Source organism: Lissotriton helveticus, chromosome 11, assembly GCF_964261635.1.
Source record: "Lissotriton helveticus chromosome 11, aLisHel1.1, whole genome shotgun sequence".
NCBI lineage: Eukaryota > Metazoa > Chordata > Amphibia > Caudata > Salamandridae > Lissotriton > Lissotriton helveticus.
The window spans coordinates 430,727,666-430,736,543 of NC_136072.1; the positions used below are offsets into that span (position 1 = coordinate 430,727,666).

The 8,878-nt window shown below is 41.2% G+C and overlaps 1 pseudogene; it reads right to left on the reverse strand.

Moving 5' to 3' along the window:
* Window positions 1-3,233: 3,233 nt before the first annotated feature.
* Window positions 3,234-8,323, reverse strand: LOC144790814 (uncharacterized; annotated as a pseudogene).
* Window positions 8,324-8,878: the final 555 nt, after the last annotated feature.

Consider the following 8,878-nt stretch of genomic DNA (forward strand, 5'->3'; position numbering starts at 1 on the left):
ACGCAACACACATCACAATGGTGATGTTAAGTACACAAAGTACACTAGATACACAATCTATTACATGATTGTCCTATGTAAGGGCCACAAAATGTAACAACAGTAATCTGAATTCACTCTGGAACTGAGAGGCACATTTTAGCCCGTGAAATAAAAAGGATGGAGTTAAACAGATTAAAAAATCTATGTGAGGTATTTACCTGCTCCTCTGGTGAGCCATAGACCTGGCCTTACAGGGAAAGGACCTCTTCTACAAGTTTCTCCAGCTTCACTGGAGAGATGGCAAGGACCTTCACACCTGCTTGGCCTTGCATGATTGCTCCCTGAGGTGGAAAAAAGTAGCTAAAATGGAGGAGGTGTTGCTAGCAGCAGTGTCAGGAGGCAAGTGAGTTATGTTTCAAACCCCAGTGTACATGTACATCACCTATGCAGTCATCAGCTTAGACGGACACAGGCATTGGGCCGCAACCATCACAATCATCAACGTTAGCCTATTTTGTCCGCCGTGGATGAAACTCCCCACCACGTGGTCGACTTCCACCAGTGGTGGGAGATTCAGAATGTCCTACACGCAAGGTAAGTCATCTGCCATTTTAGCGGTTGGAACTACAGTTCTGATGACTGTTAAATATGTCATCACTACTACATATCTGTTGTAACATATGTATATGATGTATTACTTCATGGTTCTATACTTTGCTTTACACAAACATCAGTGTAGTACATTGCTGTGCATAAATGTTATATTACGGCGGTGCACTATACAACAACGATGATGGGAGTTTAGCAGTACAATCCAAACTTGATCATATTAGGGTGTTCATGACACATTTCTGGCTGTATAATGTGTACATTTCTGCTGCAGACACATGCTAAGATCTCAATGGGAATTAAAGGTGGATGTTGAACAGTCGACAATTATTATGTGAATTATGTGTAATGCTTTCTGAGCATAGCTATGATTTTCCACATTATTGTGGCTTACTCTACACATGTGTTAATCTGGACACTGTGACCAATGTTAAAAACTGTTTCCACTCTACACAAAGGAACCCTGGGAGAGGACGGAGACCCTGTTGCTATATCTGGTGGAATGTCACAACCAATGTCCAGTGGTGTACTACAAAACGTGCTTTTAGCCATGATGAAACACATTGACAGCTACATACAGTTCCCCAGACGTGAGGATTCAGTCAATGTAAAGGCGGATTTTTATCGATTTGATGACACCCCACAAGTAGTTGGAGCCATTGATGGCACCCATATTGCATTAGTACCACCACAAGCCAGGGAACAAGTTTATCAGAGCAGAAAGCACTTCCATTCTATCAGCATGCAAGTTGTCTTTTTATTGGATTTGCACATCTCAAACGTCTGTGCCCTATTTCCAGGATCAGCCCATGATTCCTTTGTACTGTGGAATAGTACCATTCCTCAGCAGATGCCACAACGTCTACTGGAAAGGGCCTGCCTTGTTGATAAGTATGATCTGTTCTAACTTTGTGTGGGTAATGTCAGGTAGTATGATCAGAAAGTGTGCAACTTATTTTTGCACCTATGTCTGTCTTCCATCTAGGAGACTTAATGTATCTCAACTGTCCATGGTTGTTGGCACCACAGAGGAATATAACTACGCCAGGGAAAGTGTGCTTCCATGAGGACCATGGAAGATCACAGCAGCCAGTAGAGCAGGCTTTTGGGCTCCGGAAGGTCAGATTCAGATATTTGGACAATCCTGGGGAGCCCTCCTCAACTCACACAGGAAGGTGTGTAAAATCCCCATGGCCTGCTGCATGCTCCACAACATCTCCCAGAGACGGAACATTCCTTATATCACAGAGGATGGAGACCATGAAGTGCCAACGGGTGAGTATCCTGAAAGCCAAATGATGATGATAGTGATGAAGAGGAAGGAGCTGACTTGTGTCAAGATCTTCAACTTCTTCTCATGAGTGTAAGTATGTTGTGAGATGCCATTACTTTAACTATTAAAGCAACTCCTGTTGTGATGATGTGAGGAGTACGTTTATGGAAAATATTAGGAAGATAAAGCTCTGGTAAAATCTTGTGGAAAGTGTTTGTGGAGGAAGGTTTTGACACATGCTCACTTTGTAGGTATTGCTTTGTTTAGCTTAGATGTCTGTCATGGACTGTGTACTCCAGAGGTTGACCATGTGAATTGTGTCATATGTATGGTTTCATAGCTGATCTCCTTGTTTTGGTCTTTTTCATGTACCTTCACCATGTCATCTTCATTTGGACATTTCAGAATTCTGACATTAGCATGCAAATGATATTATTTGGATGTACGAAGTGGACATGGATTGATCCTGGGAATGAATGTAACAGACTGTGTGTACAAATCCTGTACCAAGACAGCTTGCATAGTCATAGGATAGAAGTAATGATGAGTCAACTGGACATGTTCCTCATTGTATATAAACCATATGTAGCTGTTTCCTCATTGTAAGCCAGTGTTTGTGACACATCACTGACATTTGTTTGTGACATTCCACCAGATGGTGCAACACTGGATTGGAATGGCACTGTGATCTGAAACTGTTGTACGGTCATATGGCTGATCATTGGTTTAAAATGATGTGGGATCCCTTTTGTGAGCTAGGTAAAATGGCTCCAGCTAATGGCATAGCCCAATTTTATTGTGCCTATTTAATAGGAAATTGTCAGATGTATCCCCTCCTTCCATGTTGTTAAGGACTGCACCTGAAAATGTGGTTACTGACACAGAATGTTTGAGTCTTGTATGGTTTGCTATGTTTTCAGATATCATGCCCGCCTATGATTGGAAATATTGAATAAAGATGTTATTAGACCAGACGCTTGTATGTATGTGCTTGTGTGACATGATTGTGATCCTGAGCTAAACATTGTGACATGCAACATGTCCACACTTACACAAGTAGCTAGTTTTGCCTTTGTCAAGTTCACATGGCAGCACATATATACATTGCTACATGTGAGAGATACTACAACAGGAAATTAGTTTGTGACTAATGTATTTATTTCAGTGAGCAAGCAGAAAATAAACATTGTGCAAAACCAAACAGGGAAAACCAGAAGTGGAGAAGTCAGTCATTGTGAATGAAATCATAGTTGTATATGCCAAATTGTTTGAAATGCAAGGTCTAAAATACTACTCCCATCAAAAAGGTAAAAAATGTCCAGAAATAGTCCACAAAGTGAATGCGTTGTGTTAGGTGCGTTGTGTTGTGTTAGGTGCAAGGTTTCTCACTAGTGGTGGTGGGGGTCTTGCCATCCGCACCTCCTGGATTTTTTTGTGGACGTCCCCTCTTGCGGGGGAGGGAGGGATCCACTGCTGCTGAGACAGGGGAATCTACAGATGTGTCTTCCTCTGACATGTCCTTCCTTCCTGTTGCTACCACAGATGTAGATGGGCTAAATGTAGTTGGATCACAGGAAGAGGTAGATAATGGAGGAAAAGCCCTGTGGAGGGTGGTGTTGATTTCCTGCAGCATGCCAATGAGCTGGCCCATGTTGGTGTTGTAGGTGGACAGCTTCTAGTGTATGTCCCTCTGCAGCTGTTTCCTCTCCTGGATTTCTGTTAGTACCTGGCCCATCACGACTTGTGACTCTTGATAGGCTCCCAAAACTTGGTTAATGGTGGCCTAGGTGTGAGTGGCCCCAGTGGCCTCACAGTTATCTTCCCACGACCCCTACCCCTATGTGTCCTTGGGCCAGGCTGCACCCGCCTACTAGTTCCTCATTCCTCAGTGACTCGATTGGTGACTGTCACCTCAAGATCCAGGACTGGTGGACACAAGATGTTACAGACTGTGCTCAGTACATTTGTTGGAGGGACAGGGGTTGGCTGGGGTCTTGCAGCTGGGGTGGGAGGTGTTGGCGTGGGAATATTGAGACTCACTGTTGCTGTCTGCCCAGGCTGACCAGATATACCAGGAAGGTCATCCACATCCACATCTCCAGGAGTGCTGTCATCACTGAGGGCTTCATCCGAGGGTGGAATGGGAGGGTATTCAGTGGCCAAGCTCTGCCTAAGTGCTGTGCCAGATCAACCTCATGAGAAACAGAGAACATTTTATTGGTGGAGTTGCGGTATCGGCATCCAAATGTTTTGTGTCACAGTAAGTAGAGACCTAGGAAATACAAAAGAGGTAGAGATTACTATTGTGATATATTTTCGTGGTATAGAACTTGTTAAGAAGGCATTTGGAGACATTCAATACATGTACTAGAAGTGAGCTGCTCATTAGATGTGCTGATATGTTGCATTTTCGGATTTAGGAATGAACATTACATTTCCCAGACATTTAAGGTAACATGTGTATTTGAGCATTCCAAGGCCTAGTTGTGTATAATACAGGCAAACACACAACTTGGTTGTACATTTAGCATTGTTATCATGTGAGCAGGTCACCTGTCCCTTTTAATCATCTGAATGACCTCAATGCTTTACAATTATGTGAGGTACACACTTGGAATGGCGACCCTTTATACACTCAGGTCCATAAAAAGAAGAAACAGTGGAGTGCTAGGAGGTTCACTGACATAATATAGAGACCATAAATATCGAGAAACAGAATTTGAAACTTAAATATTGTTTACATTTGCTCTTGTCGTCTTACATTTAAATGCAATTACTGTTACACTCAAGCATTCTTAAAGTTTACTCGTTCCCATTTTCTCTTCTTTTGATAGGTCTCATGGCTTAGCATCATTGCTTGTATAATTCTTGTCCCTGTTGATGCCCCCTCCTCCCTACAGATCCCCTATTTACATCAGTGATCCTCAATAATGTGTGCGTTCAAGCCTGTTGCATCATTTCACCTGCCCCTTGCAAGAGGCCAAGGAGCAAAGAAACACAAAACAATAAGTAAGTAAGTAAATAGTTTATTGTGTAGTTAATTAAAACCATTACAATGTTCCATAACATAAAATATATTACATATTGCCTCCGAATTCCTTTCCATTTATACCGGCTTCTAACCATCTTGGTTCTTAAGCTATTGTCCCCTGCTTCCCCCTCCTAGGCTTCTCCTTGAGGCATTTCCTCTGTCTCGGCCTCTGTGTTCTTTAATAGCTCCACCAGTGCTGTCCACTATCTAGCTGCCTCTAATGACTTTTCACTGCCTGTTTTCTTGGCTATTTGTAATCTTACTGTTACCTCTCAGTCTGCCCATTTTATAAACTACCTCTTCCACCTATGTACATTAGAATCCACCATGCTTTCCAGTGGCTTGTGATATTTCTCTTTGCTAAAACCAGGCCCAAGTCCTGGAACTTGTCACCCTGTGTTTAGCAGTATGGGGAAACCAATGCAACAGACAGTACTCCGGTGCTGTGGCTACCTCCTTTTCTGTTAACATCCACCGCACCATAGTAACTGCACCCCAGAAGTCACCCAGGCCTGGACAACTTCAGAACATGTGGAGAAATTCCGCTCCCTCTTCATTGCAGCACTGGATATTGCAGTCAGTATTAATAGTAATTTGAAGGATACTGGTTACTGGCGCTCGGGAGGTGGATTAGTGAATTGGATCAGACAGGATCATTGACATTGAAGGAGGGGAGTGATTGGAGACTATTTATATATTCGACTTTGGTAGATGGAATTGAAGGGTTCTGACTAACTGCAATCATATTGAATTTATATTAAGACTTTTAAGACATATTTTAATGTGTTCTGATCAATTGTGATTATAATGAATTGTATTAAAATGGAATGTGAAAGCATGATATGTTCTCACAAGGTAGTCATGGGCACCAGGTGCACAGTATAGAAATATTGTTATGTTGATACAAGGGAATTTTATACCCATGGAACCAGGGAGGATTTCAAAGATTGGATACAGCAGGCATTAATGTTTAAGAATTGAGTTAATGTATTAATTGTGGGGACACTGATGAATTCTTGTTTTTGAAAAGGAGGAACACCAGTAATTTGTTCATTGATGCATTGTGTTTTCTTTTAATTTACAGCCCTGATGATGTCAAATTGTGGACGAAATGTATTGGCTGATTGCTTTGTTACTATATTGCGTGGTTCTAACAATTCGAAAGGTTTTTTAAATAAACCACAGAGTATGAAATTCATCAAACGCTGCCTATCACATTTTTTTTTGCACAAAACCATTACTTGAATAATAGATTTGTGAACATTGTGAACTGGTGCTCCTTTCAGGATAGGTTATGGATGTGTGCCTAAACCTGAACCTTAGTTTCTTTTATTGCAGTCGGGTGTGTTCCACAAATCCTTACTGGTAGACTGGGTGCTGGTATGGGTGAATGGATTGTGTTCATCATCTGCATCTGCGTTGGACAACCTGCAATATACAGTATCAAAGAAGAATTCACAAAAGAGAAATGTACATGGATCTTGGAAAGAAAAATGCCACATCCAAGTATAGTTATTCAACTGTAGTTACATTATATGGTAACCATGCCACTCCATCCAGGGACATGCAATGCAAAATAGACCAATTCCTAAAATGCAACAAATTTGTGGATATCCAATAATTTTTGGGATGTAGTGACTTCATTTACATGAGAACTAAAGTTCATCCAAATGAAGTAGGTGGAAGAGGTGCACATATTGGAATATTAGAGCACCAATTAGTGCAGACCTTACAGGACGTCCTGGAAGGCATGGCGTGTATTGGAAAATAAATTATTTATGTGGGAAGAAACGGGAACAGAAAACAATTCATGAATCTGCAATTTTCAGAATCTTCGAAGTGCCTGTTGTACCCAAATACATACAAAAGACACACATATGTCACTTCTCAACAAGGGATAGCAAAGCCAACAGATCTCACCTTTGCAAATCTGTATATATATTTTTTTAATTGTTATTGCAAGCCCATGTCACCACAAATGAAAATGAAAAAAATATGCGGCCACCCAGATGCGGCTCCCTGTTTTACTAGTGATACTCTTTGAATAGCAAGCCTTTCAGTTGCATTGTGCATTTTATTTAAATCACCAGCTGAGGAAGCACTTATAGTGCAGGTTCCACAATGTTGCAATGTTACTTTAACAATTGATAATAGCAACCTTAAAAAAGTAGCCAGGAACTAAATCACAACTTAACATAATGCCGAAAGTGCAGACAAAATAGCTGGACTTTAAAGTTAATATAAAAAAATAAAACACACTTTAAACCAGATATGCCACTGAAGAAAAAGGAACTATATTTAATCAAATGAGAATGTGCAGGCTTTGTGCATTCATTCAGTGTAGAGAGTTTGTGGGCAAAGTAGACTTATCAATCGCCCTATGGTGTATGCTGTTGTAGGCAGAAGCAAACTGTGTATGACAGTTTAATACACCAATGAATGACGCCCATGGACCAAAAGCCCCAGTACATATTTATTTAATGAATTTGTTTTTAAATAATAGTCTGATAGGAAAGCGCCACTACGTATGTATTTTTTTTTTTTTTTTTTTTAAACAATAGTTTGATGGGACCACTAAAGCTGTCTCAAAGATCAGATCGAAAAAATTGCAGGGATATTAGAGGTGATATCATACATTAATATAGTATGGCCCAAGATATCTTTGCAGGGTTGAGTTCTTGACCCATCCTTAGCCCGGGCTAGAAATGGGGTCTCTAGCTGGAAGATGTAATCGCCCTGTTCAAGTAGGTATCACCACTTTAATCAGGGTAAGCTAGATACACACAAAAAGATAACATGTTATCACCCTCTGATAGTTTGGCACAGAGCAGTAAGGCTTATCTAAAGAGGCAAAGTTTTAAGTATTTGTGCAAAACACACACACACACACACACACACACACCGTAACATAATGTAAACACCACTAAAGGACTCCACAGAGGGTTAGACAATAATGTTATGAGTAAATCAAGAACAAAATGACAAAACTCCACTAAGTAGAACCAGAGTTATGAATTTTTAAAGATTATTTAAAAATTTGGGGGCATATCAGCAACAACCGGTGATAATTATCGATAAGTGCACTTAGCGCTAGGATAATTATCGCCGGCTATCGCTGGTTTATATCGCCGAGATAGCGTGCTATCAGCAATGCTTCTCTCGATTGCGATAAATAAACCAGTGATAGTTGCAAAAAGGTGCGAATATCGCTGGAAATCCAGCGATAAACGCACTGGGACAGGGGTTACCTTGTTGATAGGGCTGGGTGGTCTCAGCCCTATAATCCACCACCCATTGGCTAACATTGTTTAGTCAAAGGAAAAGCAGGTGTAAAGAAACCTGCGATGAGCGCGGTTGGCGCTCCTTTTATCATCGCTGCACAGGTTAGCGTGCAGGTTGATAATAGGAGTAATGTTGCTTAGTGACATTTTCCTGGAAATATCTCTGTGTTACCCCCACTTTGCATCTCCTTAGTGACGCAAAGCTGGGCGTTGTTGTGCATCAGGCAGCACATCACAGTACAAAATCAGTTCTTTCAGAGCAGCAGTCCAGCACAGTGGCAGTCCTTGTAGCAGCACAGGAGTCTGTCTTCCTGGCAGAGTTCTTCTCAGGTCTAGTAGTGTTGCAAGGATCCTGCTCATAAACAGAACTGTGCACAGAGACTAGGACATCAGTGAATTGTGGTGTACCAGAAACTCACCTCAGTACCTAGAAAAACCCCAACCAGCTAGCATCAGTGTCACATTAGCTCTTCGTCCTATAGCAAAGTAACCAATGATTAGACAACCTAGAACATGCGACTTAGGACCATCTCAGGAATGGTGGGAAGTGAGAACACTCTTTTGTCATACTCTCATACCAGTCCACAACATGAGTAAATAAGAGACACAGTAAGGTTAAAATATTTATTTTAACAAAGTGATCTCATGTGAAGTATCTTAGCCAACATAAGCAGAAATATGATTAAAAATAATATGGTCAGC